The sequence below is a fragment of the Phacochoerus africanus genome, chromosome 11 (genome assembly GCF_016906955.1).
Source record: "Phacochoerus africanus isolate WHEZ1 chromosome 11, ROS_Pafr_v1, whole genome shotgun sequence".
NCBI lineage: Eukaryota > Metazoa > Chordata > Mammalia > Artiodactyla > Suidae > Phacochoerus > Phacochoerus africanus.
Genome location: NC_062554.1, coordinates 119,694,915 through 119,719,993, shown reverse-complemented (window position 1 = coordinate 119,719,993; position 25,079 = coordinate 119,694,915). Strand labels below are relative to the sequence as shown.

The window sequence follows — 25,079 nt, the reverse complement described above, 5'->3', positions numbered from 1 at the left end:
CTTTCGGTTTTCTTTTTATGGCTGAACCTACTAACTAGTTCTCAGTCTAGGGGCTAAATCAGAGCTGCAGCTGCTGGCCAAGCCACAGCCACAGCAATACTCAGATCCAAGCCATAGTTCAAGGCATTGCCAGATCCTTAACCCACGGATCGAGGCTGGGGATCAAACCTGTGTCCTCACAGACAGTATGTCGAGTTCTTAACCGGGTGAGACACAACAGGAACTCCCAAATCTAACATTCTTTTACTGAATTCACTCCTTCTTGTTTCTGTATGTTTTCACTGAGAACAAACATGCCTTTACATATCACAGTCCTTTGTTAAAACAATCAAGTATAGAGAAGATCATTTATTTTTCAATTCTTCATTTCTCAGTGCTGTGTGTTGTAGGCATTGTTGTGAGTTAGCTAAACACTATGAACAAAGTGGTGCCTTGATAGTATATATGGCAATGCAGCTGACGTATTATTAAGTAAAAGATGTATATATAATTTAATAGTTATGCGTATCTAGTAAAAAATAAATAAACAGCACACCCAAGCCTGTATCTACCTTTCACTTACCTTATCTCCTTTAGACATTTGGGTAGGAGCTCATTGGCAAAGAGCAAAGCCCATATAATCTACCATTAAATAAATTATTCAGTAATCTGTGATGTCCTTGTAACATGAGAATCCCCTATTAAAAAAATAAATAGCTGCACTGCTTACAGAGGCATGTGCCTACTATATATAGTCTTTATAGAAGGTACTTTGCTGGTGAGCCCAAGTGGAACTCCCTGGCAATCTACAGAAGTGATGTTGGTGGCAGGGTTTGTACCCTAAGCCATTCATTGAATGCATAGGTATGAATGCGTGATGCATCCACACACACACCTTGCGGAGAAAGCATAGGCAGCTGTGAGTTATTTGTTCCAGTTGTCTCTTTCTCCCCTTATACTTTGGACTCTCAAATAGGGAAAAAGGACCTATCGGTCACGTGCAGATTCAACCACATGCATTCCCGACTGTACCTAGACAACTAGTCTCTACTTTATTTTTATTTATATATTTATTTATTTATTTGTCTTTTTGCCTTTTCTAGGGCCGCACCCATGGCATATAGAGGTTCCCAGGCTAGGGGTCGAATCAGAGCTGTAGCTGCCAGCCTACACCACAGCCACAGCAACCTGGGATCCAAGCCACATCTGTGACCTACACCACAGCTCCCGGCAATGCAGGATCCTTAACCCCCTGAGCAAGGCCAGGAATTGAACCCACAACCTCATGGTTCCTAGTCGGATTCATTAATCACTGTGCCACGACGGGAACCCCCTGGGTCTCTACGTTTTGTCAAAGTAAACATTTAAGTTGTCCACTAAAAACACTGATTTCCCTCCCAGACAGATTAAAAACCCAGACACTAAGCTTCCCCTCTTACCTCTCCTTCCCCCCACCCCGGCAAGGGTGAGCGTGATGCCAGGAAGCCAGAGTGGGACCTGAGCTGCATGGAGTTGAGAAATCAAGGAGGCAGGATGCAGATCAGAGCTGGGCAGAGAGCCTAAAGGACTTCTCATTCTGGAAGGGCTGCAAAAGAAATTGTGAGGTGTCTATTTTTCCTAGTTTAACCTTTTGATGAGAAAAAAAAAATGTGTATGAATATAGACATGTAACTGGCATGTGGGCAAAGCAATTCCCTCCATAACAGCCCCATGAAGGCCAGAATGGCCCATTAACTACATTATTCATGCAGTGTACATCACATTGGGTCCTGAGTTGACCATGACTGACTAGGTGTCAACACTGTGCTTCATCTTGTCTCAAAAGTAGGCGTTGATAGGAGTTCCTGTCGTGGTGTAGTGGAAATGAATCCGATTAGGAACCATGAGGTTGCGGGTTCAATCCCTGGCCTTGCTCAGCCAGTTAAGGATCCGGCATTGCCGTGAGCTGTGGTGTAGGTCACAGACGCAGCTCAGATCTAGCGTTGCTGTGGCTCTGGCGTAGGCTGGTGGCTACAGCTCTGATTCAACTCCTAGCCTGGGAACCTCTATATGCCGTGGGTACGGCCCTAATAAGACAAAAAGACACCCCCCCCCCAAAAAAAAGATGCAGACATTGATATAATTCTCAGCATATTGAAAAAAGGGTGGGCTGAAGAATGAAATGGAATAGTGTGAATACTAGCAGAAATTTGGTGGAAAATTTGAATCTTTCTAACACTTTACACAATTGTTTAATAGTGAAGAAGCTTCTGAAGAACAATACATGAGACAGAGAAAGACAAACACTGTATGACATTATTTATATGTGGAATCTAAAAAAAATACAACAGCCAATTCTCATCTGGCTCAGCAGAAAGGAACCTGACTAGTATCCATGAGAACACAGGTTCGAGCCCTGGCCTTGCTCAGCGGGTTAAGAATTCGGCATTGCCGTGTAGGTTGCAGATGTGACTCAGATCCTGCATTGCTGTGGCTGTGGCATAGACCAGCAGCTATAGCTCCGATTCAACCCTTAGCCTGGGAACCTCCACAGGCCATGGGTGTGGCCCAAAAAAGACAAACAACAACAACAACAACAACAACAACAACAAAACCCAACAAACCAATGAATATAACAAAAAAGAAGCAGACCACAGATACAGAGAACAAGCTAGTGGTTACCAGTGGGGAGAGGGAAATGGGGAGGGGCAATATAGCGGTAGGGGAGAAAGAGGTACAAACTGCCTTGTATAAAATAAATAAGCTACACGGATATACCATATAACATGGGAAATATAGCCAAATACTACATTACCTTTAAATGGAGTATACATTTAAAATTCAAATCATTGTATTATACACCCGTCTTAAATAATATCGTCAGTAACTATACTTCAATTTTAAAAAGTAAAAAAAATAAAAAGTAAAAAATAATAATAATAATGTAGAAAAAAAATATATGAAAGATACATACATGAGTTTACAATTAAAAGTTGATATACCAAAACAGATTTAGGAGTTCCTGCCATGGGTTAAGAATCTGATTGCAGCAGCTCAGGTTGATGCAGAGGCACAGGTTCAATCCCCCAGCCTGGTGCAGTGCGTTAAAGGATCTGGTGTTGCTGCAGCTGTGGCTCAGATTCAGTCCCTGGCCTGGGAACTTCCATATGCCATGGGTGCAATCATTTAAAAAATGAAAATAAAATAAAAATAGATTTAAAAAAACTAAATTACCACAATGAAATTTTACTACATACCTATTAGAATGACAAAAATAACAAGTAGTGATAATATCAAATGCTGGCAAGGATGTACAGAAACAGAATCACTCATTTACTGCTGGTGGAGAACATTTTGGTAGTTTCTCATAAAACTAACCATGCAATTACTACATGATCCAGTAAATGCACTCTTGGACAATTATCCCAGAGAATAGAAACTTATGTTTTATCTTTACACAAAAACCTGTTTATGAACATTCATAGCACCTTTATTCATAACAGCCCCAAACTGAAAACAACCAGAGGTCCTTCAGCGGGTAAATGGTGAAACTAATCATGGTACATCCAACCTTAGAATAAGACCCAGCATAAAAAGGAACAACTTTTTGACACATGCAAAAACTTGGATGGTTATCAAGGGAACTGGGCTGAATTTTAAAAAATCAATCCCCAAAGGTTACATAGGCTACAGTTTCATTTATATAACATTCTGGAAACAACAAAAATATAGCAATAGAGAAGAGGTTGCTGGGGGTGGGCTGGTGGGGGAGGTGCAAGAGGAAGATAGGTGGGGTTATTCGAAGGCAACACAAGAGATAGTGAGTGATACACAAATCTTGACACATGATAAAATAGCATAGAAACACACAAACACACGAAATATAAATAAGATCTGGGAATTAGACCAATGTCAATATCCTAACTCTGATATTGTACCAAGTTTTGCAAGATGCCACCACTGGGAAACTGGGTAAAGAGCTCGTGATATCTCTCTGTGTTATTTCTTACCATTGCATGTGCATCTACAACTACCTCAAAATAAAGTGTTCAATTAAATTTTAAATATTAAATGTAATCTGGTATTTTCATACCAGATACTTTAACCTTGTTGTAGGGAGAAAGAGTTCAGGTGTGAAGCTACAGAAAAAACAGTGTGGGAGCCTGGAAAAAGTTGAAAGCAGAGGACAAAAGCAAAGGCTGGAGTTATTTCGGCAAGCGCGCACGTGTGTGTGTGTGTGTGTGTGTGTGTGTGTGTGTGTGTGTGAAGGGAAGGTATGACCAGGGGTTATTTTGGGGTGCCAGGACAAGGTGGGGAGGGAGGGATCTCTTAGCAGTGGATATGCCCTGTGTGCTAGTAAGGAGGCTTCTAGATGCAAAGAAGGCAAACAGATGGCAGCTCCTTATGGAGCCCAAATTCCAACCATGAGGTTTTTTTAAGTTCAATAACTCAAACAGACACCATTAGATAGAGTGAGAATCACTCCAGCACTGGAACCCAATCTTTGTGTGTGTAATGGCTCCAAACCATAGAGAACAGTGGATTATCTTCAGGTGGCTATGAATGGGGCTGTTTTAGTCACCACAACTTCAACTGTGCTTCTGTTGGTTATCAAACTGAATGGCCTTCATCCCCTTAGACCTTGGGTGGGCTCCTTGGACCCTGAAGACTGGGCTTCCTTTGGGCCTCACCCCATCCCAGAGCCAGATGGGCACAGAAGGGACAAACAACAGCACACTGACTGGTTGGAGCAGGGCTAGGAGTCCAAGAGATTAGTGAGGAAAAACAAAACAACTTTAGGACTTTAGGTTCTGTTCAAGGCTGCAACCTTCAATACTGATTTCTTAATAGCAATGCACGGCCTCTACCTTACTGGTCCCTTAACCCCACTTTGGAAAGCAAGTTCTACTGCATGTGTTTCCTAATAGCTCTAGTTCTGATTATCTGTCATCTTGGTTCATTCGCTGTCCTTCCAGCACTCACTGTGGTCCTGTATTTCAAAGGCACTTGATGCCCTTTATTTAGATGTCTTAATGAACCTCTAACCAGGCATTTCAGCTTGAACAATGAGATCTATTTTGTTCCCTTTCCAGATGGCCCACCAGAGTAAAATAGATGGCTTGGGGTAAATATGGAAAAAAGATGAGATTTGGGGCCAGATATATCTGTGCTTGCCAACTCTGTGATTTCATCAAGCTTGTCTCTGAATCTGCATGGCAAAAGGGTTAAAAGAACAGGCTTTAGGATTGGATCACTTGATTTGAATCCCAGGACCACCGCACACAGCTGGGGTGTCCTTGGATCAATTAGTGAATGTCTTTAAACCTCTGTTTTTTCACCTGTCAAAGAGTTATCTTCACAGCTAATCATCCTCCTTCCTTACTAATAAACCCTTTAGTTTTCAGCTGTGCACATGGCCTTCTAAATCAAGACCCTATCTTTTCAACCTCCTCTGAGCTGGGTGTGGCCATGTGGCCATGTGACCATGTTCTGAAACACCATGTGCCGTTTCTGGGAAGTGTACTTAAAGGAAGGGTGTATGCTCGTCTTCACCTCTTCCTTCATCTTGTTTCCTGGAATGCAGGAGCTAAGCAGTTATCTCAGACCCTTAATATGAGGGCCACACTCTAGGGCTGGCAGAGCTAAAAGCGAAAAGAAGCCGCTGTCTCTGAACAGTTCCAACTTACTTTTTTTTTTTTTTGTCTTTTTGTCTTTTCTGGGGCTGCTCCCGAGGCATATGGAGGTTCCCAGGCTAGGGGTCTAATCAGAGCTGAGCAAGGTCAGGGATCGAATCCGCAACCTCTCAGTTCCTAGTCTCATTCGTCAACCACTGAGCCACGAAAGGAACTCCAGTTCCAACTTACTTTTAACTTAATGTGAGACAATATAACGTGTGTATTTAAGCCACTGTTACTTGGGGTCTTTGGTCACATGTAGACAGACCTAATCCTAACTGCTATAATGAGGATCAAAAGAGCTACCAAGGGGCATGAGTCAAAGGAACCTTCAAAAACTCCTCCATGAAAGCAACGTGGCCAGAATCGACATTTTTTCAAAACTCTGAAAATTAACAAAAGGCTTTTTGGTGAGCCTGTTTATTCAATCTACAGGTATTCATTCAAGAAAAACCACTGGATCTCCGTAAGAATAGCAAACTTTGTGGCATTTTAACACCATCTCTCCCCAGCTCCGTGGTGGCCTTGAAAATCAAAAACTTCCAATCATGGTGAAAACTAGAAACCTGCCAACCCCCCTGGAGGGGGCAAAACAGGATTGAAGTGCCTTTAAAACCTCATTCCAAGAGAACTGTCATTATTTGACTTCTCTGGTGATTTTCTCAAAGACTGCCCTGGCAAGCGTATCTTTATTTGACCTACCTTGGAACTCAGTGTGAAAAGCCTTTTACCTTAGTATGTTTGTTAACAATTAGAGGCAATTTTTAAACTTTACAGCTGCCTAAAGTGGTGGGTAACAGTTGCACAAACAATAAGCTACCCAAAAAGTTTAAAAGGAAAAACTGTAAAATGAAATGTTTACAGAAGCTTTGAAAAACCCTGACACATTATTGGTAACCCACAAGGTGATACGTATATGTAGGGCTGTGGGCATGTTCAGAAAAGACCTGAGAGGGTCACCTCTGGCTGACCTTGAGGCTCTGAAGAACGAAGAAGTAAAGGCTAAGACAGAGCTGTCAACTACCTGGCTTTGTGTTGAAGGCAATTCAACACTCACAGAGAGTCCTCAGCAAGGACTGGGAGACTTATTAGTTCAAAGCATTTAAAGAAATCTCTATGCAATCATTAGCGGACCACTAAGATAATCAAGCAGAAACTTCAGTGGCCAACCTAACAAAGAAAAGAGACTTAGTTCAGAAAAGCCACGAAACAAACTAACAATAACAAACAGCAAAACAAACGTGGGAAGGGTAGAAAATCTGATTCCAGATGTCACATATATTATTTAGAATGTCTAGTGTTCAACAAAATATTGCCAGACAAGTAAATAAGCAAGAAAATACAGTTCATACACAGAAAAAAAAAAAAAAATCCCCGAAGAAGTCCAGACACCGGATTTACTAGATGAAGACCTTAAATCAGGTATTTTAAATATAAAGACCTAAAAGAACTCACATCTAAAGAACTAAAGTATAAGAATTATATACCACCAGATAGAGCATATTAATAAAGAGATAGAAATTTCATAAATGCATATGTACACAGAATCAAATTCTGATGTTGATATGGAAAATTCACTACGGGAGGGAGCTCAGAAGCAGATGTGAGCAGGCAGAGGAAAGAATTAGCAAACTTGACAGGTCGATTGAAACTATCCAGTCTCAAGAACAGAAAGAAGAAAGAATGAGGAAAAAATGGATAGAGCCTCAAAGGCTTGTATGGGATGCCATCAAGTGTACCAACATATGCATAAATGGAGTTTCAGAAGGAAAAGAGAAAGGGTTACAAATTAAGTTTTATAATATATATTATATTGGATGATATAGTAAATGCAAAACATAAGCATGCAGTATGTACTCCATCAATGTTCATATCTTTCCTGTTTTCCTATGAATGAGCATAACAGAATCATCACCGTTTATCAATTCGGTTTCCTTCTTTTATGTATAGTTAATCTCCATTATTTGCGAGTTGTGTAGCTGTAAATTCACCTACTTACTAAAATGTATTTGTAACCCCAAAATCAATACTCATGAGGCTTGCATGTTTATTCATGGAAATGTGCAGAGTGGTAAAAAACTTGAGTAGTCTGACACACATGTTCCCAGCCAAGATAAAACAAGCCTTCTTGTTTCAGCTCTATAGTATAAACATGTATTCTTTGGTGGTGTGGGGGGGGTTATTTAGTGATCTTTTTTCTCACACTTTTGTGCCTTTTGTTGATGATTTTGCTGTTTAAATGATTCCCAAGCGTAATGCTGAAGTTCTGTCTAGTGTTCTAAGCACATGAGACTGTGATGTGCCTTATGGAGGAAATACATGTGTTAGATAAGCTTCATTCAGGCATGAGTTATAGTGCTATTAGCCCTGAGTTCACTGTTAATGAGTATATATTAAATGTTAATGAGTATATATTAAACAAGGTGTCTTTAAATAGGTACACACATAAAACAATGTTATTATTGATCGGTTGATAAAAATGTATCCAGAGGCTCATAGGAACTTAACCTTCTATTTCCCCTAGGAACCATGGTTCAATATTTTCTATTTGCAATGACTTTATAGAACACAGCTACTGTAAATAACAGGAATCAACTGCTCATGTATCCTGTTGTAATAGATTAAAACACATGACTACAATATTTGCAACTCTTTCCATCAAGAGACTATTTTCCGGAGTTCCCGTCGTGGCACAGTGATTAACAAATCTGACTAGGAACCATGAGGTTGCAGGTTCCATCCCTGGCCTTGCTCAGTGGGTTAAGGATCTGGTGTTGCCGTGAGCTGTGGTATATAGGTCACAGACACGGCTTGGATTCTGCATTTCTATGACTGTGGTGTAGGCCAGCCGCTACAGCTCCTATTAGACCCCTAGCCTGGGAACATCCATATGCCATGGGAGCAGCCCTAGAAAAGGCAAAAAAAAAAAAAAAAAAGAAAAGAAAAAGAAAGAAAAGAAAGAGAGAGAGAGAGAGACTATTTTCCCAAACTTTGAATCTTGGCTGGCCTTGTTATTGGCCTTAACCAATAGAATGTGGCAGATGTGTAAGTTGTGAAGCCTAGATTCAAGAAATCTTGCAGCTCCTGCTTTTGTCCTCATGGGCCACTATCCTGAGAGACTATGACGTAAGGCAGTCAGCTGAGTCTGCTGGAGGATGAGAAGCCACGTGAAGAACCAAGGTACCCTGAGCCAACAGTGTGCACTAATGGCCATAATGATTAGTCCAAATGTATCCAAAATTTGTCCTTACCCCTGTCCTATCTCACATATGAATCCATCCTCTGTCTCTATGTGTGATGCCAGAGATAAGCCCATGTCTACTTTCCCAGTGAGGATCTTCCTTGTTTATTAATATAGCTCCACCTTGTTAAGCTAAGGGTGTTCTGTGCAGAAGCCTGCCAAATGCTTGTCTCAGTCCATTCAGCTGCTATAGCAAAATACTATAGACTGGGTGGCATATAAACCACAGAAATTCATTTCTCACAGTTCTGGAGAGAAAAAGCCTGAGATCAAGGTGCCAGCATGATCCAGGGAGAAGTCCCTGCCAAGTCAGATTTTTTGTATTCTCACATGGAAGAAAGGGCTAGGTTATTACTCTGGGGCCTCTTTTATTAAAAGGGCACTAATCCTGGAGAAAACACTTATGGTTGCCAAGGGGGAGGGGGAGGGAGTTGGATGGCCTGGGAGCCTGGGGTTAGTAGATGCAAACTACTGCACTTGGAGAGGATAAGCAATGAGATCCTGCTGTATAGCACAAGGAACTATATCTAGTCACTTGTGATGGAACAGGATGGAGGATAATGTGAGAAAAAGAATGTGTATATATGTATGACTGGGTCACTTTGCTGTACAGCAGGAATTGACAGAACATTGGGATCAACCAATAAATTAAAAAATAGGGCACTAATCCTATTATGAGGGCTCTGACCTTCTAACCTAATCACCTCCCAAAGACCCCCCACCCACCTTCTAATACAATCATACTGGGCTTTAGGATTTAACATATGAATTTCAAGAAAGGCAAACATTCAGACCACAGCAGTGCAAACCTAACTAGTGTCCGCCTGCACGCAGAGCCGGAGATAACTAGAGGCTTTGGTGTGTATTTTTTAAAATAAAGATGCAGATATTTATCCATAGTCACATATATAGTACATTAACATATCAACGACGGGGAAGGTAACCAGGTCTTAAATGATCATATCTATTTTTAAACCAGCGTTTTTTATCAGCCATTTAGATTTCAGGGCACATTTTACTTCTCATTTCACTTGACACATGAGAAAACTGTTGCAAGTTAGTTGAGCTGTAAGGTGAACTTGACTATGATAATGGGACACAGGTCAGCAAAGACAGCAAGGTCAGTGGACCAGCGTTCTGTTCTCAGAACAGAAGATCAATCTGGGCCTTTCTTCAGTTCTGAACTCTGGGGCAGGTCATGGTGGCACCACAAGGCTCCCTCAACCAGCCAGGAAACATTGGCCCAGACCTCCCCTGAGCTCAAGGCAAGAGGCTGCCAGTGTGGTCTTGGGTTGATCCCTAATGGCCACGTGAATCTGTAACCGACTTTCTTGGTGAGTCAAAGAAATTATGTTACTAAGAACATAAGCACCTGCCAGAAGCTGAGACGCTGTCCCTGGAGATAGAAGTTCTTGTGAAAATCAAGAATAAAGGGAATAGGAACAAGGGAAAATGAGGCCAGCAATAGAAAATACGTGGAACTAGGAGACAGTTTCTCGTTTGATCTGACTTCAGACTGGTTGTTTGGGGCCTTGGGGGAAAAAAATCACTCAGTGTTTGTTTTTGAACCTCACTTCCTCCACTGTAAAATCAGAGGTGCCCTTCCAACCTCGTGGGGGTTATTAGAAGCTAAAATGAGACCATGTGTAAGAAAGGGTGTTAAGGGAATGAAAGGCTTAGCAGTGAAACAAACAAGCCGACCTGCCTTTCTTTTCAGCCTCAATGCAGAACAGACTCCAGGCTATAGTCAGACCAGCTTTTCCCATGCAAGTTGTTGTGGTTCCTGACGTGTTGATACTTGTGCAGAGCTTATGCATTGTTTCAAAAGAAAGCTCCTTTTATTGTGAAATTGTGAAATCGTTGCCCTAGCAAACGATTATAGCTAAAAGCGTACGATTCCTGATCTGAACACCAAAATTTCCCTAAGAGCGTGCCAAGGAGGGCTTATTTCAAGGGACAGATGAGCTCGAAGGAACAAATGGGGTTGGGGCCAGAAATGGAGAGATTCTTGCTAGAAACAGAGTTGGAACCAAGCCCAAGAAGGCCTGAGAAAGAAGCCAGAGTGTCTCAAGAGGGATGGTGGGTGGGGCTGCAGGAAGAGGGGGAATACACTGAGAAGAGGCACACCAGCGTTTTAAAGGGCTTGTGCATCCACCATTTCATTGACTTCTCACAAGAACCCTATGTTGCGTGTATCATGTTGACCCTCATGAACCTGCCATACCAGCTCAGAGAGGTTAAGTAGCTTTCACAAGGCCACACAGTTAAGCAGCAGAGCGTGGCAGAGAAACGAAGTGAGGTAGTTTGGGAAGTGAGCACATTTGAACTTTTTCCCGCACAACTTCTCCAGGCCTTTGCTTTTCACTGTCATATGTTGCTAAGGACCCACGCCAGCCTCAAGAGAGGAGTGAGTTGTAAATGGCATTTGAAGGTCTAGCAGGGCCAGAGTTTCAATGAACAGGCACACACACAAAAAAAAACCTGCCTTAAAAAAAAAAAATCCTTAACTCCTCATTTATCACTGAACCAAACTCCGTTTGTGGGTCTCCTAGGGCTGCTCGGCCCCACCTGTGCTCCGGCTTCAGCAGCTGCTTCTAATAATCCTGGGTGAACACGGGGCCTCTGCCTGCTTTTCAGGTGCCTGATGCCAGGACCAATCTGGATAAGTGAAATGTGGGGCTCAGGATCCAGCTTCCCCAGGGGACTGCTTGGAGGAGACAGGCCACACAGTCAGAGCTGTGGGGGCATGAGCACGCCATGGAGAGAACCGTGACCCAGGAAAGGCAGGAGATAGAAAAGCGCCAGGAGATCAAGTCCTTTTTCTTCCTCTCCATCTCCAAACAGTGATGGAGCCTCGCTGCCTGTCTGGAAGACATCCTGCTGGGACCACACTAAAGGCTGCAGCTGGGAGTTCCTATCATGGCTTAGCAGTTAACGAACCCGACTAGCATCCATGAGGACACAGGTTCGATCCCTGGCCTCGATCAGTGGGTTAAGGATCTAGCGTTGCTGTGAGCTGTGGTGTCGGTCGCAGGCACGTCTCAGATCTGGCATGGCCGTGGCTGTGGCATAGGCCGGCGGCTACAGCTCTGATGGGACCCCCTAGCCTGGGAACCTCCGTATGCCGCAGGTGTGGCCCTAAGAAGACAGAAAAGCAAAAAATAAAATAAAAGAGGCTGCATGTGTTGGGGAAGCTGCCTCTCACTGGGTAACATCTCCTTCTTTTCCTGCCTCCACCGTCGCTTTCACCCCCTCTCGCTGCCTTAACACTGCACCTCCCAGTTAAGCCTCAACACACCACCATCAGCAAAGATACTTTTCTCTGGGGAGTTAAGATAACCCCCCTGACCCCAACCCCCATTTCCTACCTCAGCTGCGGAAGGATCCCGCAATCTCCATGAAGTCTGTGGACTGACGGCACAGGGCCCCTTGGTGAAGCCTGTTTCCAGGGGCAGGATCAGCAGTGTAGACGAGGCCGCCCATTCTGGGCAGAGCCCCAGACCAGGTGCTTTGGAGGAACACAAAGCCAGCAGCAGGGGGAACTCTCAGGTGAGGTTCTCTGGGTATAACGGTTTCCCAAGGCCCGCGGGGAACACCCACAAAGAAGGGCCGTCGTTACTACGAAAAGGGCCAACTCTGTAAGAGAAAAGCAGCTTCAAGTGAGAATCTCTAAAATTAAGGAGCCATTTCTATCTAGAAATGAAGCATGTCTATAAAGTGAGAGTAATACTCCCCCTACTTAATAGTGAATAGACGAAGAAGAAAAATAATTTACACTTTTATGTGACAGTCCATCATGTACATTAAAAAGAAAAATGTCTCAGGGTCACGAAGCCCCCTGGAGTCGAGGAATTTTTAAATCCCCCAGAAGAGGAGGTTCTGGAAATGGCAGGTGCAGTCATTGTCACCAAGTGGGCTTGGGGCATAAAAGACAGGCCTTTGGGATCAGCTCTGGTTTCCACTCTGTCCTCCTCCCAAAATCTGTCACACTTGGCATTTGGTAACTCTATCAGGCAGGGCCATGGAGAGGCCGCGTTTGAGGCCAGGGCACAGCTGTAACCTGAGCGTTCCCGGGCAGTGGCCCTGGCTTGTCCCTGGGGGACAGCCACTGTCAGGGGAGTGGAGCCAGCTGGAACCAGAAGGAGGAGATGCAGCCCAGATGCCCTCCCTGGGTATGTAAGAGCCACACGCCCTGCTGGAAAAGCAGGTGCTGGCCTGGATGCAAACCAGGGAGCCAGACCTCCTCCAGTCAGAGCCCACTCTGTCCCTGGAGTGTGTCTCCTCCCCTTCCTCTCTCTGCTGGTGCCTTTGCCTGATGGGCCCAGGCACCTTTCAGGCACATGCAAGCTCCACACTCACCTCCCCACCTTCAGCTTGGCTTCCCTCTCATCCAGGTCTACCAGACAATGCTTTGGCATCATGGGGGTGGGGATGAGGGTGGGACATGTACCTGAGGGTAAAATGCAGATTCCTAAGCCCTGCCCTGGCCTAGTGAATGGCACTTTCCAGGTAGGGTCCAGGAGTCTGTATTTTTTTCTTAAGATTTTTAATTTTTTTGGCCACTCCTGGGCCAGGGATCAGACGGGTGCCACAGCAGTGATAATGCCAAATCCTTAACGACTAGGCCACTGGGGAACTCCCAGGAGTCATATTTTAACAAGTGTTCTGGAAGATTCTGCAGCAGGCTAAATCCTCCTGATCTTGGCTGCCAGTCTAATTGTATTTAAACACAGATTTGCTCATTGCACCTCCTTGGTTTAGGCACTGGAGTAGGGGATGGGATGGGATAGGTGTGTCTAGAAATGCCAGGTGAACTGGTGGGACTGGCCCACCTACAGTCTCCTTACCTGAGGGACCGAGGTGCTGCCTGGCCCCAGAAAGAACTCTTAAGAAAAGAGGAAAAGTACAGTGACCAGGTGAGGAGGGCCAGCCCCCGTGAAGGCTGAGACACCAAATCCATCCCTGTCCCCAAAGCACGGACCAGCGCCTAAGGAGACAGGGAGCTGTAAGCAGAAGCTGCACTAAACTTTAATCCACGCACCCCCTCACTTAATTGTCACCCACTGCTAGGGTTCGGCTGCAACTTCTGCAGTAGGTTAGGCAACTGGTGATGGAGGAACTGAAACCCTTATCAGAAAAACCCAGAGCTGGGGGTTGGGTCGAGAGAGAAGCTATAAAAACCTTTGTAAGTACTTAGCATTCACTACAATAAGATAACAGGATGTCACACAGAATAACGACCATATCTGTGATATTTTTGCTCATCTTTATGAATTTCCATTAGAATTTGTAGGAAAATGTCAGAATCTCCTTTCCGTATATTTTAAAGGAAATTCTTGTGAATTAATTTTGCTTTGCCCCCTATGCTATACACACTAAGGTACTTTGCTTTTTTGTTTCTTTAAATATGATCCTAGTTGTTTTTTGTTTGCTTTTTAGGGCCGCACCTGTGGCACATGGAGGTGCCCAGGCTAGGGGTCGAATTGGAGCTACAGCTGCCAGCCTATACCACAGCCACAGCAACGTGGGATCCGAGCTCCTTCTGTGACCTACACCACAGCTCAGGGCAATGCTGCATCCTTAACCCACTGAGCGAGGGCAGCAATCGAACTCGCCACCTCATCGTTCCTAGGCAGCATTTGTTTCCGCTGAGCCACAATGGAAACTCCAATCCTGTTTTTTTGTTAAAACTCACAGGGTCACCTGAGGAAATAAGTAACTTGGATGTTTTGACAGAAAACATGCAGCTGTCCTCTTGCCAGGGGTGCAGAGTCCTTCCTCTCCACTTGAGATCTTTGGGCCAAAGCTCAGGCATCTCTGCTTTCCTCCTCTTGGATCCCACCCACTTTCAAGGCCAAGGTCCATCTTCCCCTCTTTTTGCCCTTCACTGGCCATGTGCTTTCCGTCTCTCATCTCCATGTGAGGGTTAGAACACCTTCAGCGAAAAGCGCTGGAGTCAAAGGGATTGCTGCCCATCCCTCTCTCAGCCCCTCATCACCCTCTGGCTCCTCCAAGGTACCGAGGTTGTAGCTCAACACCAAAGAAAGAGTCCGCCCTTCGAACTTCCACAGAAACAGCCCCCAGGACCAGCTCCAGGCCCCTGCGGGGTCACAGACCCACTCTTGCATGCACCTCCCTGGAAGAAAATGATTGGTTGCTCTCCACCCCGCCCCCTTACTCTCAGCGTCCTATCACCCAGGCTCCCGAGGAATCTTCAACAAATGGAAATCGATCTTGTCACTTCCCTGCTTGAGATCCTCCAATCACGTCCTGTGCCACTTAGACGTGAACCCAAAAGTTTGGCCGTGGCCTAGCCCACCCCAAGATCTGCCTCTGTGACTCTCCGCCCTCGTCTCCTGCTTTCCCCCGCCCCCTACAGTTCAGCTACATGGGCACCTTCTTGCTCAACCATCATGTACAACCAACTCCTTCCTGTCCCAGGGCCCTGGACCCTTGCTGTCTGAAGTGCTCTCCCTCTGGAGCCTCCCAAGGCTGGCTCCTTCCCTGCTAAGATGTCACAACCTCAGGCAGGCCTGCCCTAACCCCCTATGTTCCTCCAACATACTCAACCCCCTTAATTGGCTTTGATTTCGGCACAGCACAAGTTGCCATCTGCATCTCTCACCATTATTTATCTACTGGTTTTACAATCGTCTCCTCTGGCCTCAGCTCTAGAGACCAGGGCCCCATTCTCCTGTTCACGAGTGTGATCCAGCCTAGCACCAGCGCATAACTACTGCTCAACAAAACGTTTACTGTGAACCAATGAATCCAGACCTTGAGGTAAGGCAGCTTAGGAAGGCTGGGCAGTGGCAGGCAGGCGCCTGGATCCAGGAGATAACCAGACCTGCGGCCTCCATAACTGGGCAGCATTTCCTGGGGAGGGTGGGGGTGTCAGCCACCAACAGAAGGTGTTCTCCTCTGCCGACTTTTCCAATCTCTTTGTCCCCTTCCAGTTTTCATCTGATTCCCATTCTCTGTGCCTCTCAGAATCCTCATTCAAACCTGTTTTCTTACTTTTTTGGCTTTTACATAGATACATTAGAATATTAGAATATACCAGTGTTTTATTTATAGTTGAGAAAGTTGCTAGAGGTGTCTTGATGCAAAAAAATAGTATCTGCACAATATTTGGTAATAAAAAACCCAGTCATGAGTAAGTAAGGTATGAGACCCCCATTTATCACAGCCACTTTTTTCTTTCTTTTTTTTTTAGAGCCCCACCTGTGGCATATGGAGGTTCCCAGGCTAGGGGTCCAATCAGAGCTACAGCTGCCAGCCCACGCCACAGTCAGAGCAATGTAGGATCCTAGCTGCGTCTGTGACCTATACCACAGCTCACAGCAACGCCAGATCCCTGACCCACTGATCGAGGAGAGGGATCAAACCCGCGTCCTCATGGAATTCTAGTCGGGTTCGTTAACCACTGAGCCACGACGTGAACTCCTTAACCCCACCCCCACCCCCCCGCTAATACACAGATGTAGTTTCCTTAGCTAGTGTTAAAAGCTAGAAGCACTTTTTTTTGGGGGGGGGGGGGCTCTTGAGGAGCCTAGTACAGTTTACCAGTTAGACGAATTTGTCATTAAAAAAAAAATCTTATAAAATGATATAACATAATGATATCATTCCTTTATTAAGCAGCCCTCAAACCGTGTAAAGTGAGAGGGTCCAAGGAAAATGAACCGACCCTCAGATATGTAACCCAGTAACTTTTGCATGTGAATGTGTGTTTGTCTGCAATATTACGAACTTCACAAAATTGGCCTTCAAAGTACCGGATTCTTCAGTAAATGAACACCGCCGCTGCAGTTGTCTGATAAGTAAAACGAGCATTTCCATATGAATTAGAAATGCCAACTTGCAGACAGCTTCCCTGAGGTTTTGTTACAAAATCATCTCTGCTTCTGTCATTGTTCAGGCACAATATGCAGCACATTCCAATCTGGAAATGAGCGTGTTCTTCAGGCAGTCGGGTCCCACGTGTGGACCGGATATTCCTTAAGACAGTTTTCCCCATGGCACAGTGGTTAACGAACCTGACTAGGAACCATTAGGTTGCAGGTTCGATTCCTGGCTTCACTCAGTGGTTAAGGATCCGGCGTTGCTGTGGCTGTGGCGTAGTCTGGCTGCTACAGCTTGGATTAGACCCCTAGCCTGGAAACCTCTATATGCCGTGGGTATGGCCTTAGAAAAGGCAAAAAAAAAAAAAAAAGAAAGAAAGAAAAAGACAGTTTTCCCCTCATTCCTATCATAATCCACGAAAACAGTTACTTGGTTAGAAAAAAATCTCTTATTGTTTTACTTTAGTGAAACCCACCGAATTCAGATCAGTTGGAAGTCAAAGCTGCAAAGAAAATTTAACAACTTTAAAAAAAAAAAAAAAAAAAACACTAGAGGGAGTTCCCATTGTGGCTCAGCAGTGACAAACCCGACTGGTATCCATGAGGTTGTGGGTTCACTCCCTGGCCTTGCTCAGTGGATTAAGGATCTGGTGTTGCTATGAGCTGTGGTGTAGGTTGCCGATGCAGCTCGGATGCTCCATTGCTATAGGCTGGCAGCTGTAACTCCGATTCTACCTCTAGCCTGGGAACCTCCATCTGTCATGGGAGCAGCCCTAAAAAGATGAAGAAAAAAAAAAAAAAAGAGAGCTGATTTCCCTTGGCCACACCTATAGCAGATGGAAGTTCCTGGGCCGAGGATCAAAGCTAAGCCACAGCTACAACCTGAGCCACAGCAGGTGCAATACCAAATCCTTTAAGCCACTGCTCCGGGCCAGGGATCAAACTCATGCCTCTGCAGTGACCAGAACCACTGCAGTCAGACCTTTAACCCACTGCACCATAGTGGGAATTCCCAGAACTGGTTTCTTAATTAAACTTAACCTTCCCTTTGCACTCTTGTTTGTCCTCTGAATTTTCTTAGTAAATCTTTGAATTAGTGCAGAAGAAAATGTCCGTCCAGCCTGACCATGAACGGACACACATTTTCAGTTAGAGGCATCTAAGCGAATGAAGTGATGCTGAGTTTTAAATCAATAGGGCAAGATACAGAACCGCTGCTATAGATGACGCATATTTGTTTTTAAGATAGAACTAGCCTTGGTCTTTAGTCTCAGTTCAAGGTCAATCGCCCTTCTCTCCTACCCACCACCTTTGCCTTAAACTCCCTTGTTCAACATTCTTTCCATCCTGGAAGAGAGGCTTTGAATTCATTATGGGGACCTGCCATTTCCACGTGGTTTTGGGTAACTTATTTATTTAGAAAGTCCCCATAGGTTGCTTTTTAAGCTTAGCTAGGTGTTTCATTATTTTGGTGACTCGGTTCTTAGCTCCAGATAGGTGACAGCAGCGGCAAGATGGGAGCTAAACAGAGCTTTAGGGACTGAGCTGGCCAGGACACGTCCAGGCAGCCTTGAATGCCCATGGGGCCTAGACCAGATCCAATGGAAGCCCACAGTCATGAAGCTAGAGACCTCTCCTCATGCTTCCCACCCCAAGCAGGTGACCGCTGCCCATAAAGTGCCCCTATCTCACTGCCTTTTAAGTTCCTCAGAGCAACACGAGGCTGGGAAGGCCAGTTCAAATGAAAAATATCTGGCCTCCTTGGAACTCGGTGTTAGAACACGGCAGCACGGGGAGACGGCTCTGACTGCCTTTTCTTCCCACCAGGCTCTGATGCCATGGAAGCTCTCACATGGGGCTTTGGGACACGCAGCTCTGTATCCAAACAGACCCCCTGTACCCCTTGGCCACTCCAGGGATGGGCAGCATGAACCATCCAGGACAGACAGAACTGAAAGGGGGCCTATGTGGCCCTGGGTACCTGGAGAATATTCTAGAAGGGAGGATGTAGGCTTAGCCCCTGAAAGTGCTGCACCAGGACCAGATGCCTCTTGCCCAGATCCAAGGGCAGTGCTTACGAGGCGTCATCACTCTTTTCCTTAGGGAGGCAGTGCCTGACCCCAAAGGGGGTACTGGAGAAAGGAGTTTAGTCAAATAAAAGAGTGGACTGTTGGGAATATTCTGGTGTGTTCTGCGCATTACAAAAATTGAGATGAGGTTCAAGAAGAGAAAGAGCTAAAGGGCTTCGATGCTAGTATTGCTACAAGCACCTCCCTGGGCCACACCCACAGCATATGGAGGTTCCCAGGCTAGGGGTCGAAGCAGAGCTGTAGTTGCCGACCTACACCACAGCCACAGCAACTCGGGATCCAAGCTGTGGCTATGACCTACACCATGGCTCACGGCAATGCTGGATCCTTAACCCACTGAACAAGGCCAGGGATCGAATCTGCGTCTATCCTCATGGTTACTAGTAAGGTTCTTAACCCACGGGGCCACAATAGGAACTCCTATTATATTCTTTATCAGAATGTATGATGGCCTATTGGCTTCATGTTGCCATCTGTTACAGCATGTATTTTCTTGAATATTTTTTCTCTTGAAGTTTTTGTCTGGAAAACCTCAGTTTTCTGCCTGCCTCATTTCTGCGTGGCCCTCAAAACGGAGACAACTCCCTAAAAACCGCCACTCTGACTCCTTGCCTTCAGAGCGTGTGCTTAAATGGATTCTAAAATGTTTAGAGCTGTGCCACATTTGAGGGACAAGAGCTTCAGAAGCAAAACATTTTGTCTGACACTGTTTTTGCTTTGGATTATGTCTATGTGACACAGGCATGTGACTCCTGGCCACCCAAGTTTGACCCCGAGTCATTTGCTAGGTGTGACGACAAGTAACAAATCCAAGTGGGAACATTTCCGCTTTCTCTGTCTCCAAAATGCCATTCTGGGATGGTCTGGTGGTAACTTAAGAAATAAATCTCAAGGCTCCATGTAGCTGTCCTGTAGGTACCTGTCTTCCCAGGGGCCAGGGCTCATCCTCTGTTATGTTCATATTTATTTTTTTTAATTTTTTTTGTTTTTTCTAGGGCCGCCCCCACAGCATATGGAGGTTCCCAGGCTACGGGTCTAATCAGAGCTGTAGCCGCCAGCCTACGCCACAGCCACAGCAACGCAGGATCTGAGCCACATCTGCAACCTACACCACAGCTCATGGCAACACTGGATCCTTAACCCACTGAGCGAGGCCAGGGATCGAACCTGCAACTTCATGGTTCCTAGTCGGATTCGTTAACCACTGAGCCGTGATGGGAACTCCACGTTCATATTTATAACTAAAGACTTTATTCTTTGGTTTAGGGTGTGAATTGATGATCAGCTTACGCAGCTCCAGAATTAAAGCAGAGAAGAGGGGAACACGGATTTCTAAGCTGAAGATCATTGTCCTGGCTTTTTTTTTTTTTTTTGTCTTTTGTCTTTTTTGTTGTTGCTATTTCTTGGGCCGCTCCCGCGGCATATGGAGGTTCCCAGGCTAGGGGTCGAATCGGAGCTGTAGCCACTGTCCTATGCCAGAGCCACAGCAACGCGGGATCCGAGCCGCGTCTGCAACCTACACCACAGCTCACGGCAACGCCAGATCGTTAACCCACTGAGCAAGGGCAGGGACCGAACCCGCAACCTCATGGTTCCTAGTCGGATTCGTTAACCACTGCGCCACGACGGGAACTCCTGTCCTGGCTTTTTGATGATGTGGAAAGAACTTGGACTGTGAATCACAACTACAGGGCCTGATCCCTGAGCTCCTCTTCTGCCCCTCATTGCATATGCACTTACTGAAGCCCTTGATGTCCTGGGCACCTGGGAGACCCAGTGGGCAGCACCACATTCAGCAGGGGGTTGTGACTCAGTGTCAGGCTGTTAGCCTCCTTTGGGCTTGCTTTCCTCCTCTATAAACAGGCAATGACATGAACCCTTCTCAGGGAGAAGGGGGAAATGGAAGAAGTGGAAACAGGAGTTCCCGTCGTGGCTCAGCAGAAACGAATCTGACTAGCATCCGTGAGGACGCAGGTTCAATCCCAGGCCTCGCTCAGCGGGTTGAGGATCCAGCATTGCTGTGAGCTGCAGGGTAGGTTGCAGGCATGGCTTGGATCCCATATGGCTGTGGCTGTGGTGTAGGCCAGCAGCTACAGCTCCAATTCGACCCCTAGGCTGGGAACCCCCATATGTCACAGGTACAGCCCTAAAAAAAAAAAAAAAAAAGTGGAAGTGGTACAGGTGGCACTTAGGTGATTAAAATAAATCTTGCGGTCAGTGTCCTGGAGCCCCATGGCTGCCTGGAGGATAAGGGCATGGTCCTGGGGACCTGGGCGCTGTGGCTGCAACACAGCAAGTTCTCCGAGGGTAGCAAATAAAGCTGGACTGCTGTTTCTGTAGCTACAACAGAGAAGATACCCACAAGCTTGGCATCTTTCCACCCAACAAGGAAATGGATTATCTCTTGAAACGCCACTAAATACTTGGAAAACACATTCCTAAAGTCTGCCTCAAAGTATAATTTTTAGAAAGTGACAAACATTTGAGAAAAATGAAATGTTTCGGTTCTCGATGCATCTGGAGCTCAGTTATGACCCGTCCCCCAAGGTCTCTGGTCTCACCAAGAACCCATCTGCCCTCACAGAGCTGAGGGAAGGATCCTTTTCCTGAACTCGCACAGTTTCTCTCTGGATCTGGCTCCATGTCACTGGGCAGCCAGTGCCCCAGGGCCACAAAGTCAGAGAAAACTCCGCGCAAGGCCCTGTATTTGCCGGGAAGGTAGAGAGACCATTTTGCACTTCTCATGTCTTTGCTCAAAGTTTAGAGAGGCCAGGCCTGTCTGGCCTAGTTATGGCTTTCTGTCTCTGCAACCCTCCCGGCGCCAGCCCTCGGCTTCCTCCTTATTCATGGTCTGTGAAGAGCCCCTCCCGTGCTGTGTATCCATCCAATAGGATTATCAGGGGGCAACACAGCAGGGAAAGTGTTGTGGACTCAGTCTCACAAATAACATCCCTCAGCACGATGAGAGCAACCTCAAAATTACTGCTCTTAAAAATGCAACCATAAAATACCCAACCTTGAGGTCTCTCTATATAATTTATTTGTCTGCCAACTTCCTATTTTTATGATAGAAGGTTAAGCCACGAGGGGAAATAAACCCCAGAGAAGCCTAATTACTTTACATTCTTCCAGGAGCTAAAGACACAGACATTTCCTAATTTTTGTTTAAAAAAAAAATTGGGGGGGGGATCTACTTTCATGAGGAATACAAAGAATTAAAGAAATTGGGGTGTTCTCTTGTGATGCAGTGGGTTAAGGATCCAGCATTGTCACTGCAGTGGCAGAGGTTCCATCCCTGGCCTGGGAACTTCCATAGGCCATGGACACAGTCAAAAACAGAAAAAGAACTTGTGATTGACAGACCAAATATGTGGAGTTCACAAGGCTCGGAGGAATGGGGATGGGAGGGTGGGCATGGCAGGGGTAGTTTAGGCTCAACTCAGAACTAAAGAAATGAACATGGAGTGGTTCTGGAATGTAGGTTCTGTAAGAATGGCTAGGGAGTTCCCATTGTGGCACAGTGGTTAATGAATCTGACTAGGAACCATGAGGTTGAGGGTTCAATCCCTGGCCTTGCTCCATGGGTTAAGGATCCGGCTTTGCCGTGAGTTGTGGTGTGGGTCACAGACACGGCTCAGATCCCATTTTGCTGTGGCTATGGCTCCGATTAGACCCCTAGCCTGGGAACCTCCACAGGCTGTGGGAACAGCTCAAGAAAAGGCAAAAAGAAAAAAAGAATGGCTAGAAAACGAAAATGTCATCTCTCACAGAATTTATCCAATGCTGCACACCTGTTTGAGGCGTCTTAAAAGTCCAGGTTGACGCGAATCAAGAGCTTTCCTTCTGAAAGAATGGGGTTCAATATTCCAGTGAGGCCAGGAAAAAGAAAAATAAGAAGGAGGAGCCGAACCTGAAGCCACAGCAAGCCAGAGGTGATGCTCAGAAAGGGAGAAGGATCTCTGGACTCCAAACTTCTCCTATTGCAACAGCAGTATGCAAAAGCTTTGGCTGGTATTTCTCCAAGCGTGGCCTACCCATCATGCCTTGGAATCTCTTGGCGGGGGGGGGGGGGGGGGGGGGGGGGGGTGAGGGGGTGTAAAAATGTAGATTCCTAGGCTCCATCCTCATCTTCCTGAATTGGAATCTTTATGAATGAGAAGGTAGAGTTCCCACTGTGGCGCAGTGGGTGAAGGACCTGGCATTGCTGCAGCTGTGGCGTAGGTCCCAGCTGTGGCTCATACTCGATCCCTAGCCGAGGAACTTTCAGACACCTTGGGGGTGGCAGAAAAAGGGGGAAAAAAAGGAGACAGTGGAATCTACATTTTACACAAAGAGCCCAGGAGCAACTTACTGTGCTGTGGCTCTCCAGCTGTTTCTTACAGAGACACAAACACCAGGTCCCTGCTGTGCATGGAGAAACACGTCAGGTGTGGAGTCGATGTGCTGCCAAAGAAGCAGAAGGTTTTGTGCCCTCAGATGTACACGCAAGGTGCCCATAAATCCGCGGGTGCCTGTTCTGGGCCCCCTTCCTGGCTTCGCCTGACAGTGTTCCCAGAAAAGTCCAGGGCTTCCCACCTAACCTGTTTCTCTTCTCCCAAATGTGAATCAGGCACATGGGGCACTGCCCACACATGGAAGAAGGGTCAAGTCACAAGGAGAGAAGAGGACAGTGGACCCCACCTGCCACGGTACCTGGTCCCGCATCTCCCCCTCTCCCACAGAGTCTCTCATCTCCACCCCAGCAACTGCACAAAAACCCCAAGATCAGGATGCAGCAGGCTGGTCAACTATCAAACCCAAGAAGGCTGACCACAGATCTGGCCTTGACCCCTGATCACCTTGTGCCTCCTGCTTCACTCTGCAAGAGCCCCCTTCCCCCTCTCCACCCCCACTCGCTTACCCTCATTCCATCTGTGGCCAAGCCCGTGGCCTTGGATTGGAACCTGTTCCCTGACTTGCGTATCTCCAAGGAGAAACATTTCTGGAAAGCAAATTTCTGGAAAGCAAAGAGAAGGCCTTTGTCGGAACCGGAGCTGGGGTGAGACCACAGGGGATCTCCCAGGTCGAAGCTGTGACCTGGGAGGTTCCTCTGTCGCAGATGGGGGGGTTCTTCCTCCCCCTCCCTACCCTGTCCCTGGAGGTCAGTCCCCAGCCTAGGCGCTCGGTTCCTCCGGACAGACTGTTGCTCCTGCGCCTCCCAGTGGGAACCTCGGGAACTGCATCCCACGACCCTGGCTCCCTCCCGGCCCTCCGCTGGACACCAAGACAATTAAGAAGAATGCCTGGCGCCGAGTAATGTTCGGTGTAAGGTTGCTATCATTCCTCTGCCAGGAACGAATCTGCTTTTAGCAAGAGAAGAAACCGGAATGATAGTAATATCAACAGAGCGGACGGAGACAGTAACATCTACTGTGGTGCTTGAAATTCCCCCCAGTGTCACGTTCTGGGCCAGTGGAAGGACTGTTTCATAGCCCATGGCTGAAGTCAGAGGTCTGCGGGACTATTACCAGTCTGTGTTTGGGGGCCCCGGGTTAAACATGCCTTAGTAGCATCCATTTATTCACTGTTCTTTAACCATCAGCCCCTGAAATCCAAGGGAAGCTACCCAAGGAAACTGCACCTTCTCCTGCAGCCCGGGCAGCTCTCTTTCCCCCTTGGAAATGCAAAGGGATACTTTCCACCCATAACTTCCTCTACCGTGGGGGCCGAGAAAGGCTTGGGGGGATGGGGTGGGGCTGGAGGCTTCCAAGGAGGAGGGGGCATTATGCCTTTCCATCATCCTGCCCTGAGGGTACTGCTTCAAGACCTGAATCCCACCAGCCCTTGACATTGCTCTCCAGCTGATGTGGGGATGGGAAGGTGGTACTTGGCCGCCAGAGCAGAACCACTCCCGCTAATCAGGTCTGCATCCCACACCTGAGGCTGCCTCCCTGCAGGGAGCCTCACTGAGCACCCCGTGTAGAAAACCGGGTCATTGTGAAGACATATCTGTATACATGTCTGTATGCATGCTTCTTCACACGGGGTATTTGCACGGCTTCCCCAGTACTTATTCAGCTGTGCCCACAGGTCACTTCCTTAGAGAAATTTCCCTTGCAGCCCCTGATTCCACTCCTGTACTAGGGCATTATTCTAGGCAGCGGAGACAAGGATGAAGAAGGGACCACGTGAGCCAAGGGAGAGGGGGGAGTGGGAGGAGAGGAGGCATGAGCGGTGGCCAGGGGCCAGAACAGGTGGGGTCTTGTCAGCCATAGTAAGGAGTGTGACTTAC

At 46.4% G+C, this 25,079-nt stretch overlaps 1 long non-coding RNA gene across 1 annotated transcript; it reads right to left on the bottom strand.

Moving 5' to 3' along the window:
* Positions 1-1,230: 1,230 nt before the first annotated feature.
* Positions 1,231-23,899, bottom strand: LOC125111260 (uncharacterized). The gene is made up of 4 exons (XR_007130850.1): positions 23,709-23,899; positions 23,160-23,251; positions 12,243-12,510; positions 1,231-1,564 (listed from the first exon to the last, which is right to left on the bottom strand). It is a non-coding gene; the product is annotated as an uncharacterized LOC125111260 (long non-coding RNA).
* Between the last annotated feature and the right edge of the window lie 1,180 nt (positions 23,900-25,079).